Source organism: Panthera leo, chromosome C1 (assembly GCF_018350215.1).
Source record: "Panthera leo isolate Ple1 chromosome C1, P.leo_Ple1_pat1.1, whole genome shotgun sequence".
Classification (NCBI taxonomy): Eukaryota; Metazoa; Chordata; class Mammalia; order Carnivora; family Felidae; genus Panthera; species Panthera leo.
Genome location: NC_056686.1, coordinates 61,946,770 through 61,959,525, shown reverse-complemented (window position 1 = coordinate 61,959,525; position 12,756 = coordinate 61,946,770).

The following is a 12,756-nucleotide window of genomic DNA, read 5'->3' as shown; positions in this document are numbered from 1 at the left end:
TCAGCGTGCCCTCCCCTCCACCCTGCCCAATTCTGGCCCATTACTTTGAAGGTTTACCTTAGGTGTTACTTCTGCTTGGAAGGCTGTTCTGAGCTCACTCATAGGTTAGATGGTTCTTCTCTGAGTTTCTTTAGCAGAATAACTATAATACAGAGTTAGACCTAGACCTGGTCTAGTCTTGAGATTTTCCCTGTTCTTTTCGAGTTTTTGTCGCTTTGTCTTTCTTTCCCACTCAGAGAGTCCCCTTTAATATTTCTCGCAGGGCTGGTTTAGTTACACCTAGCCTAGGCTTTTTTTTTTTTTCATGTTTATTTATTTATTTTGAGAGAGAGAGATAGAGAGCAAGCAGGGGAGTGGCAGAGAGAGAGAGTGGGAGAAAGAGAATCCCAAGCAGGCTCTGCACTGTCAGTGTAGAGTGCCATACAGGACTTGCACATAAACCTTGAGATCATGACCTGAGCCAAAACCAAGAATCGGATGCTTAACCCGACTGAGCCACTTAGGCCCCCAGACCTGGTCTAGTCTTAATCTTTCACTAGTGTGGCAACCTTGGGCCTTGGTAAGCCTCAAACTTCATGGTTGTAAATCGGGGATAATGGTTACCGGCTGTTCTAAAAAATATAATAGATACATCTTTCTATGCCTTTGCACAATGCTTGGCACATAAAAAGCCTGTGAAGAAACTCCGCTCTCTTCTATTAAGTACTCAATAAGTACATGTTGAATGAACAGGTGGATTACAGCTATCTGTTTCTTTTTCCAGCTTTATTGAAGTATAATTGACTACAATTATCAACTGACTTGTCCGACCCCCACTGCTCTGTTTATCCAGGGATCCATGGGTGGTCTTTTGTCTCATAAAAGCTAGAGAATAGTACCTGCCACAGAGTAAGTGGTTGGTAAATTGATTGAAAACCTCTAGCTTGCCCATCTAACTAAAAACTTAATAAATATTTCAAACAAACATCATCCATTTGACAAATATTTGTTAAGCACCTACTCTGAACCAGACATTGTTCTATGCCCTGATTAAACGTCGGTGACAGTCTGTGGTTTTATAACATTTGAATTTTAGTGGAGAGAGGCAATGATACACAAATAGATTAATTACGTAGAACGTGGAGTGGTGATAAGAGCTATACAGAGAAATAAAGCAGAGTAAGGGGCAAGAGAATGTTGAGAGCAGGTGCTATTTTATGTAGTGTGGTCAGGGAAACCTTCCTATGAAGGTGATATTTGAACAGAGGACCTAAAGGAAATGAGAGACTGAGTCATGCAAGTAGATATCTGAACAGAGCTTTCCAGACAGAAGGAATAGTGAGTGCAAAAACCCTGAGGAAGGAGCATCTCTGTAGTGTTTCAGGATGATGAAGGTGCCCTGACCCGGGTGGAATGAGGGAGTGGGAGAGTAACAGAAGATGACATCAGTGAGGTAACAGGGAGCCTTGCACATCAGTGGAAATATTTAGATTTTAAATGTGAGTTAGATGGATAAATGTATCCATTAGCATTTGGATACAGAAGTAAAAGCACTCTGGTATGTAAAGCAGGACGTGGTTTATACAGGGAATAAGTGCACGCCCTTGTCTGATACTCAGTGGACACGATATATTCCTTAGATTTATTTTGACGGCAAGGGAAATCATAGCCTCTCTCGCATTGTATTTAATTTCAATTTATAATTATAGCTGTTCATCTAAAAATTTCAAACCTTCCTCTGAAAACACATTATAGTGATCCAAATTTCCCAAGGCCCTGGGTGTGTTGTTTTTTTATGGGAGTATTTAAGCACTGTTGATACAAATTGGTGTCTCTGGGCCCTTGTTTCCAAATTGCATTCATTAAATGTTTTCAGGTGCGATCAATATTTTTTTGAAAGTCTCCAAATTTAGTTTGTAAAATTGCATGCTTGGATTGTGGAGCAATTATGCTCTCATGTGATGAGAAATATTTTTAACTCTTTCCTAAGACCACTTACAAAGAGAAGTAAGACGTCTACATTCACAGGAGGGGCTTTCCTCTCTTTGTTTAAGGAAAAGAAATGTTCCTTTTACTTGGGGCATGAGATATAATCCTTCTTTTTTCTCAGAGCCCACGTTTAAACGTGTTCTAATACCGGCTGCCACTCTTTCCTAAAACACTTTCTACTGCACCCGTTCCCTGCGCAGTTCAGGTTCTCATCGCTTTGAACAGCTTCCTATTTTACAAGGACTTGAGTCCTCCTCCCTTCCCTCCACCCTGGAGCCAGGCTGATTTTAGTAGTGGAAAAATCTGACCGAATCACTGTCACGGTTACATCTTCCAGTGGGTCCCTGAAGCCTTGATCGTGAAACCCACACTTCTTAAACTAAGCTTCCAAAGCTCTTCTGAGTTGAGGCTCTCTCTGTGCTTTAGCCCCATCTCTCTCCACGCTCTGTCTTCTCCAGGCACCTGAAATAAGTTCTGGTCAGTAAACCCGCATTCTCAGCCTCTCAGCCTTGCCCACGTGCTGTCCCCTTAGTTTCCAGTGTGTGGCACTTTCCTCACTATATACCCACCTCCTACCTCGTTGCTTCACAAAAATGGCTCATCCTTCAAGACTTAAGCAGCACCACCTCTGTGAGGCTGTCCTTGATCCATAAGGACTGGCTGGCCCTGTGGGCCCCTGTAGCATCTTATGAAACACCCAACCTAACTAGACTGCCAACATACTTGATTGTCATCTCTGTAGGTAGGAGTGTAGATAAGAGATATTTCTTCCCCAAGAGGTGGTTAGACTGTTGAATGTGTCAGTATCTCTGGTAACTTGCAGGAGAGCCTGAGATATGCTGGGTGTTCACAAAAGATGGGTTTGCTGGAATAAAAGCTATCCGGGAGGACCCTTGTCAGAATTAGTTTTTGCTGCTGTTGACAAATGCAGTTTGTTCCTCACCAGAAGGTGTCACACTAACTCTACGTTTTCAGCACAGTTTTTGGCTTTCCAGCTTTGCTCTAACATATTAATTGGGTTGTTATGGGAAGGAGATGATAATTTAGGCAGTGTTTACAGAATAAAACTGATTTAACCTTCAGTTTTTCTGCGAACATTTTTCCCCCAAACCTAGCGTTCCAACTGAAATTGCCAAAGTAAAAAGGAAGACTTCAAATTTAAAAAATGATTAGAGTGAAATAAAAATTCAAGATAGGGCATCAAGTGAAGAACACAGGAAAAATGTGAAGCACAAAATCAACACCTCGGAATGGTAATGGCCCAGTAATAGCTATAGCTACACAAGTGTTTCTTTCCATCTCAAAACGCAAATTGTGTTTGGTATTTGAGCAAAAGTGCTGAAAGGAAAAACAAGGGCTGGAATGAAATGTGCCTTGTTTGTAGAGTTTCTTTAACTTTGAAGAGCTCAAGATCCTGTGTAAAGAACTCTTAATCATGGATCCGTGAACATCATACTTGTAACACTTTTACAAACAGAACCAGAGGAAACTGAGAAGCAAACAAAAGGAAATGTGATGGCACCTGGGGGGCTCAGTCGGTTAAGCCTTTGACTTCAGCTCAGGTCATGATCTCATGGTCCATGAGTTCGAGCCCCGTGTCCTGCTCTGTGCTGACAGCTTGGAGCCTGGAGCCTGCTTTGGATTCTGTGTCTCCCTCTCTCTCTTTGCCCTCCCCTACTCCTGCTCTGTCTCTCTCTCTCTCTCTCTCATAAATAAACATTTAAAAATTTAAAAAAAAAAAAAGAAAGAAAAGGAAATGTGAGGAAATAAATGATAACATGATCCTTGAAGATATGAAGACATAAGTGAGGAAGAATTTTTTTTAAATAAAAAAAAAAGCGGCCAGGTACAATCACTGAGTACTTGCAGCTCAGAGCAATAAAGAGATAGTTATTGGAATTAGAAGATCCGGGTTATGGACTCTAAAATGTACTAGCTGTGTGCCCTAGGGCCAATAGATCTGACCTTGCATCATCCGTGTTTCCAAACAAAAAATAAAGTGTTACCTCCAGTGTCACAAGTGTCAAGTAAGATAATGCATGTAAACATAAATCATGCTCTTTAAAATGCTACATTAACATAAAGTAGTCTTACAGGAGAAAAGTGAAGGCAACATTTTTTTTTTTTTTTTTTTGAGCATTTCCTGCAGCAGGTAAGTGCTGGGCACTTCACATAAAAACACCTTCAATTTCTTCCAGTTGGGTGAGATTCTCTCCCAATCAATGAACTGCAGCCACCGCCCTCCTCTTTCCCATATCCCCTTTCTTTCTTGGCCCTATCACCATGTTCCAATAAATATCCCTTACATATAGAAAGTATGGATATTTCTAGCCGTCCCTAAACTTTGAAGGATCTTCACCAGCGGTGAGCTTTATCGCAACTTGTAGTTTTCAGCTTCCAGGTGCCTTGGGGTAGTGGTCAGTTAGAATTAGTGCTTCTGGGGAACCTCTGGATGTGTTTGCTAACAAATTCCTCATGGAAGCTTTTTTTGAAGGAAAAAGACGTAAAGGAATCTGCCATCAGATCAAGAATACATAGACCTTTTAGACCTCATGGGGTGAATAGATGAGACTGTTTTTCCCTGAAAAGGTTCCTTCTATTACAGGGTGAAACCAGTTGTTGTTGTTGTTTTTTGGTTTTTGTTTTAACATTTATTCATTTTTGAGAGACAGAGAGTGAGCTGGGGAGGGGCACAGAGAGAGAAGGAGACCCAGAATCTGAAGCAGGCTCCAGGCTCCGAGCTGTCAACACAGAGCCCGACACAGGGCTCGAACCTGTGAACCATGAGATCATGACCTGGGAAGATGACACTTTGAGACAGCAGGAATAACCTAGCCCTGGATGTGCTCTCAATCAATGTTTACGAAATAAATTAAGATTAGTTCCTATAGCTGACAATATTAGCAATCCATATTTCTAAGGTTATTGTTATCAATACATGAACAGAATTATAACTTGTTTAGTAGTTTGTGATTTCCATTCCAGGAATGATTGGATTTGGACAAGCAAAATATGTTTTCTTGCACATTCATAATTTTGGATGCACTGGGATCAAGGGGGTTATTATTCTAATGAACATCATGTGGGCTGGGTGAAGAAGTAGCCAAAAATAATATAGTGAAAGTAAGGAAATTCCAAGATCTTACTCGGGTTAAGGTGTAGAAAGCAAACCGTGCAGCAGTGTGTGTCCTCAATGCAATCCTTCTATTTATCCTTAGCTTTTATAGAGATTATATTTGAGGTATTTGCTGCCAAAAGAAACCAAATAATGCAGGAAATTAAATTTTCATCCTAAAAACATTGTAGAAGTTTGGATTGGTATCACACACTGTTAGAATATTAGCAATCTATGCAATGGATCATAATTTCTATAGATTTTTTTGCGTACTTCTGCAGAATTTCATTATTTCCAAGACTGTTGAGCTGAAACTATTGCCAGTTAGTAAAAAGGCAGGGCAAATATTATGTCAGCTGATAGTTAGTAGATCTATTCCTTGATTAGTTTACCAGTGTTGCCATATGATGTTTTCTGCAGAGTGGAATTAATGTTGTTCCAGGAGGTAATGGTAATGAACTTAAACTTCACATCCATAGTGGAGACTGGGCAGCAGGGCAGTCTTGCACTTTGGTCTTTATCTGTAATCAGATGCTTTAGCACCAAAAATCCTGTCTGTCAAGCTCCCCCCAAATAAGCTGGATTTATTAATACAGGTTGTTACTTCTTGTTCCAATAATGAGCTGCACCACTGGTGGCTGCTCGGAGAACCACAGAGAAGCAGAGGACCTGTCACTAGACAGCGGACTACATAGGCAATGGGAATTGGATATGGCTTTTAACTCCACGCCATTGATGGTAGGTTTTGGTTGCTCGCCTAATTTGCCTGGGGCAACTAAAAACATCACCTTAGCTTTATTCAGGCTAATTGTCATCCTGTATGGTGGTGCCAAACTTGAGAAATGATTGACGACTGGATATACGTCCTCAGGTATGTGACCTTCCAGCTCATACTCATTAGCACTCAGTCACTCAGGGTGGCCTGCCCCACAGACATTAGTGGAGGCCAGCCATCTGATGAGACCGAAGAGCTCCGGGGAGGAGCGGCAGCACTTTCTCACCCAGGTGTTCACAATGCTTGTTGCATCACTGACCAGCCCCGTACAGGAAAAGCTGGATGGCTTAGGGCCTCTCGATGACCTTGTTTGACACCCATTTGTGTGCAGGGGTGGTTCAGACCGGATGCCATCTGGCCTGATTTGGCCAGCCGTTTCATCATGCGGCTGTTCTCCACGTTGATGGATTTCCCTGAATAGCAGAGTGTGTCAGGCATTAGCTAAGTAAAACACAGTGCACAAACCCTGATGCCGCTCATCACATTTCTTCTCAATCTAGAAAATTATAAAGACTGCCTGTCTGTGACTTGCCTATAATTTTAGGAAACACACATGATTATAAAATACATTGCTATAATATCTATATATTACATCCATCACCTTTACAGTCTATCTCAAACTCCGTTCTTTGTCCATTTATTCCTTTTAAACACATTCCCCCACACAGGGAAACCATCATTCTGTGCTGTCACTTTTTTGGTGCTTCTAGCGCTCTGCAGTTTAACCAAACTTCTACCAAAACTCAAATTTACATGAACAAGCTGTTGGAGCTTCCATCTAAAAACAGGGCTGAGTTGCCTGGGTGGCTCAGTCAATTAAGCATACGACTTCAGCTCACGTCCTTGGGTTCGAGCCCCGCGTCAGGCTCTGTGCTGACAGCTCAGATCCTGGAGCCCATTTCAGATTCCGTGTCTCTGTCTCTCTCTGCCCCACTCCTGCTCACACTGTCTCTGTCTTCTTCAAAAATAAATAAACATGAAAAAAATAAATAAACACAGGACTGCTGTCAGATGCACCGTGTACTGAAGGATTATACCTTAATCAGGGAGAGAGGAAATTACACAGCAAAGAAGACTTTCCCTCCAGTGTGAGGGGAACAAAATCCGAGGAACGAAAGCATTCATGAGGTCTTCTGGTGGCCTCCCCATGTCTGTCCTTGCTGAACTTCTTAGATCTCTGCTCCTTCATAAGAATGCCTCTCTCTTTAAAAATGATTTTTCTCGGGGCGCCTGGGTGGCTCAGTCGGTTAAGCGGCCGACTTCGGCTCAGGTCATGATCTCGAGGTCTGTGAGTTCGAGCCCCGCGTCGGGCTCTGTGCTGACAGCTCAGAGCCTGGAGCCTGTTTCGGATTCTGTGTCTTCCTCTCTCTGACCCTCCCCCGTTCATGTTCTGTCTCTCTCTGTCTCAAAAATAAATAAACGTTAAAAAAAATTAAAAAAAAAAAAAAGAACTAGAGAAAATATATTTAAAAATAAAAAAAAATAAAAATGATTTTTCTCTTAAGGTGCCTGGATGGCTTTGGTTGCTTAAGCATCTGACTCTCTGTTTCAGCTCAGGTCATGATCTCACGGTTCCTGGGTTCAAGCCCCGCATCAGGCTCTTGGGATCCCTGCTTGGGATTCTCTGTGTCTCCCTCTCTCTCTCTGCCTCTCCCTTGCTCATGGCTCTCTCTGTCTCTCAAAATAAATAAACTTTTTTTTAAAATAATTTTCTCTTTGCCCTGAGAATTTTTGTTTACCCTTTGGGGAAAAATCTCCTCCCTTCTACAGGGAGTTCTACAGGGGCTGGAGTTGCCTGAGGATCCAGTGGCCTTCCCAGGTCTGTTACACAGGAGCTCGAGCAGCACAGGGCAGGGCATCCTCTTACCCTTCAAACCCTGCTGAGCAATCTCATGGGGGGCAGAAACTTTCATCCAGCCTCCCTTAGATCTTCCCACCAACAGTGTTGTCTGTACTTTATCTTCAGTTGCCCGGTAGCTACGTGGTAATTCGCATGGAGATGTAAGTGCATGCATGGGCTTCCCATCACTTTTCTGGGAAGGATCAGCCTTCCTGCAGCCATAAACTGGAAGCCAGTGAACAGATTTCTCACAACAAGTAATTTTTGTGCAGCCTGATAATGTTCTCAAAATTAGAAAAATTCACCAAAAAAAAAGCTTTTTTAGCTTTTCTGGAAAAATAAGATGTGGCAATTTTAGAAAACATTCTAGAAGGCAACGAGCAGCTGAGCCCAAGGGCAGTTGCCTTATAAAACCGGCCTTTAATTTAAGACTGGCCATGCAGCCTCATCTGTACAGGCTTGTCACTCCCTGGCATCTTACATTTTTCTTCCTCCCTTTTGAGTTTTTGACTCCTGGTTTAAAACCATAACGTGGAAGAAAAACATTCAAGATTGAACATCTCTCTCACAGTGGAGTTGGCAGAACTCGTTAATACACAGAGCAGTGTTATGTTCTTTATTTCTATTCTCACACCCTTTTATAAATTATTTTAATGTTTATTTATTTTTGAGAGATAGAGAAAGACAGAGCGTGAGTTGGGGAGGGGCAGAGAGAGAGGGAGACACAGAATCCAAAGCAGGCTCCACGCTGTCAGCACGGAGCTGGATGCGGGGCTTGAACCCACAAACCTTGAGATCATGACCTGAGCCAAAGTCATACACTTAACCGACTGAGCCACCCAGGCACCCCTCTCCCTCTTAAAATTGTGATTCTTGGATCATGAAGTAATAAAAAATAAAACAGGTCTGTTACTATACCATCTACTCTCTGGCTATTTGCTTAACTACATAAGACCTGATAGGAGATTTGAAATGGTCACATATCAAGTTGGATCAGGTACCTTATATAAGGCCTCAGCCTCCTTCAGGGGGAAGGTGAAGGAGTTTCCTTCTTTCTGGGCTGGTGGAGGTTCATAGCGAACTGTCACAGTCTCTATACCATCACAGAGATAGAGTTTCCTAGAAGAAGCCTTTTAATCCATTTAGTTCAGTATAACTCTATGTGAAAATCTCCTCTAGGACATTTGATTCCCCTTGATCATTTCTCAGGATAAGGAACTATTTATTATCAAACACTTCCCATTCCGTTTTTGGATACATTTCTGTATAACAGAGGTGTGCTCTTACTTAGGGTTGTTGCAACACAGTTTCTAATTGGTGCTTGGCTCTAGAAAATTCTTTCTTTTACTGAGCCAAAAATCATCTTACGATTTCTAATTATCTCCCATGAAACTTCTCAAGTCTCTTCTCTCTTCTCCATCAAACCCTTTCAAATATTTGATGGCATTGATACTTTCCATAGTCCTATCATGTTTAATTTAGACATCACAAGTTATTTCAATGGTTTCTTCTATAAAATGATTTCCAAGGTATTCCCCATTTTAATAAACATATTTTATCATTGCATTTTAATTTTTTATTTGTTTTACCTTCTGCAGATATTTAAGTTTATTTTTTTTAATGTTTCAAGTTTTTATTTATGTTCTAGTTAGTTAATATATAGTGTAATATTAGTTTCAGGAGTAGAATTTAGTGATTTATCGCTTACATATAATCCCCAGTGCTCATGCCAATAAGTGCCCTCCTTAATACCCATTACCCATTTAACCCATCCCCAACAGCAACCCTCAATTTGTTCTCTGTAGTTAAGAGTCTCGCCCTCTCTGTTTTTATCTTATTTTTGCTTCCCTTCCCTTATGTTCATCTGTTTTGTTTCTTAAATTTCACATATGAGTGAAATCATATGGTATTTATCTTTCTCTGACTGACTTATTTTGCTTAGCATAGTACACTCTAGTTCCATCCATGTTGTTGTGCAAATGGCAAGATTTCACTCTTTGTTAAGGCTGAGTAACAAAGCCATAACATATGCCTCATCTTCTTCATTCATTCATCAGTCAATGGACATTTGGGCTCTTTCTGTACTTGGGCTATTGTCGATAGTGCTGCTGTAAACAGTGGGGTGCCTGTGCCCCTTTGAATCAGCATTCCTGTATCTTTTGGATAAATATCTAGTAGTGCAATTGTTGGGTCATAGGGTAGCTCTATTTTTAACTTTTTGAGGAACGTCCATACTGTTTTCCACAGTATCTACACCAGCTTGCATTCCCACCAACAGTGTAAGAGAGTTCCCCTTTCTCTGCATCCTCACCAACATCTGTTGTTTTCTGATAATTGCATTTTTAAGTATCACGCTTTTATTTTGAAATGGTGACTGTAATACCCAGGAGTAAGTGAAACAGGCTTTTTCTATCTAAGCTTCAGGAGAGGCTCCATAATAAGCAGAGAATAAAACAATAGATGTCAGTAAGGCCGCCAAGTTGCATAAATGCAGGGGGCACCATTCACATCATGGTCTGTGTACCATGGAGTATACCCTGGAGTATACATGTGTACCAGCAGTATACCCTGGAGTTCTGCATGACCCTGTGTGACCCTGCATGAAATTCCCAGATGCTTCCAGAGAGAAGTGCTGGACACACGTGTAGTATATGTATTAGTCCTTCACTTACTACCAGGGTATAAGGAAGAAAATTCATTGTAAGAAGGAACAAGCTGGTGATGAGGATTTCATTGGAGAGAGCTATAAGTGTGTTGATTTCTCCCTGTTCCTACACCTACCTACCATGGATGAGAGGGAATGCTTTCCCCTTACCTTGAGCCAAATGAGAAAGGATTTCAGAGCACAACTCAGAGAGCTTTGGCCTTGCCTCTGAATTTGAAAAATGCAGTGAATGATACACATCTTGAGCTATGCCTCATGGAAGCTCACTGTTCCAGATGTGATCATATCAAGGCAAAATATAGAAGAACTTGCATATCTGAGAATGTAAACCAGTATCGTATTGATCTTTAGTTTTAAGATTATATTGATCTCAAAATTGCCTTATGTGGAGTTTCCAAGCAACCTTCCAGGTATTTCTCATACCGACTGTTAGATATCTTCTCAGTTAGGTATCTTGATATTTTCTATGAGCACATAATTTTTTGCAGTTAAATCAGAACCAGCTTCCTACAGAGACAGATCATTCAATGTGGATTTAGAATTCCTTGGTTTGTATCTCATTGTCTTCTTTGTTGGTTGACCCATTAATCTCCTTGAGCCTCAGTTATCTCATCTGTGGCATGAGAATAATGGTACCTCACCTCCCCCACCCTCAGAATTCTGAGAATTTGATGAGCTGGTGCGAGTGTATGGTTAGCACTTTGGGCGTACTTGATAAATGGTTCCCCTCTGCCTTCTTGATGACACCCTCGGTTTGTGTCATCCCCAGACACCCTGCAGGGGACAGTATAACACAGGGACTGAGAGCCATTGCTAAGGAAATGTCACCACTTACAACAAGCAGGTGACTCCAGGCAAATTACTTCAATCCTTTGCTTTTCAGAAATTTTCTACGTAAAAAGGGGAAAATAATGGTATTTGAGTATAAGATAAGACATAACATGTGAAGTATTTTAGCACAGAGCCTGGCACATGGCATGTATTCGGTAATTTTTAAAATTGTCATTACTCCCGCAACTATAATAGTTTCTTATTTTCTTTGATGACAAGGCCTGTAACTATCCTCTAGAAATCTGAACAAAAGATCTATTTGAAATACCTTGACCACTGTCAAGGTTGCTCTGAGGACAACTAAGTGCCTTTAATTTGGTCTGAAAATGATTAGCTGATTTCTAGCAGAGGGAAGTAGAGGGAGGAATGCCCACAGAATGCCATTTTGATGGTTTCCCCTTAATTTTGACCCATATTTTCTACTAAAATTTCTTGCCAATTCCTATGAGAGGTATCCTCCCCCAAATTCTAGGTGTCCTGTCCATGTCCCCCAAAGTGACAAGTCTGCTCTGTCACTTTTATTTCATTCATCAGCTCTTCCTTTTATCACGTTAACTAAAGAGCCATCTGTGTTTCTGCTGTGGTGCTTCCCAGTACATCTCAGAACTATAGGGGATAACCTGGATTATTAGGAGCTAAGTTGCAAAGAGAGAGAAGAAGGTTAATTTAGGCTTGTACTGGCCAAAAATTGAGATTTGGGATATAGTAGTATTTAACAACCTTTATATAACCAAGAGTTCCTTGTGTACTTTTATTTTTAATTTTTTTTAATGTTCACTTATTTTTGAGAGAGACAGAGCATGAGCATGAGCGGGGGAGGGGCAGAGAGAGGGAGACACAGAATCCAAAACAGGCTCCAGACTCTAAGCTGTCAGCACAGAGCCCAATGCGGGGCTCAAACTCACAACCTGCGAGATCATGACCTGAGCCGAAGTCGGAAGCTTAACTGACTAAGCTACCTAGGTGCCCCCCTTGTATACTTTTAAAAAAAAAAATCATCATAAATGGACCAAAGCACATTGTACATTGTACCAATGTACAAACGTACCACAATGAGATGATCATTGTAAATTCTGATAAAAAAGAAAAAAATGAAAACTTATCTTGATTTAGCTTTGGTCAGCTTGCCCTTTCTAAACATATTATTTCTTCTAGACCTGTGGAAATCCTGAGAATAGCTTGCAAACCCATATTATAACTTTATAAGATTGGCTTGAGGATGAGAGATGATGTATGTGTAGAGAAGATAATGACTTGCACAGTGTAGGTAGTTATTAAAGCTTAGTTATTATTATGAGGATGAACAAGCTACCATTTTCCGAATGCTTACTGTATTCCTCAATACTATATTCCTCAAGGCTTACAGGTCTTCCTCATTTTCTGATGAAAAAACTGAAGATAGTGACTTTCCCAAAGTCACATAACTATTATATGGCTTATTGATCACCACAGGCTAGCTTTGCTGTGATGAACAACCCCCTGATATCAGTGGCTTTAAATGGCAAAGGTTTGTTCCTCATCTGTGTTCTGGCCGATCTTGGGTTTGTGGGGGCCTTGGGGGG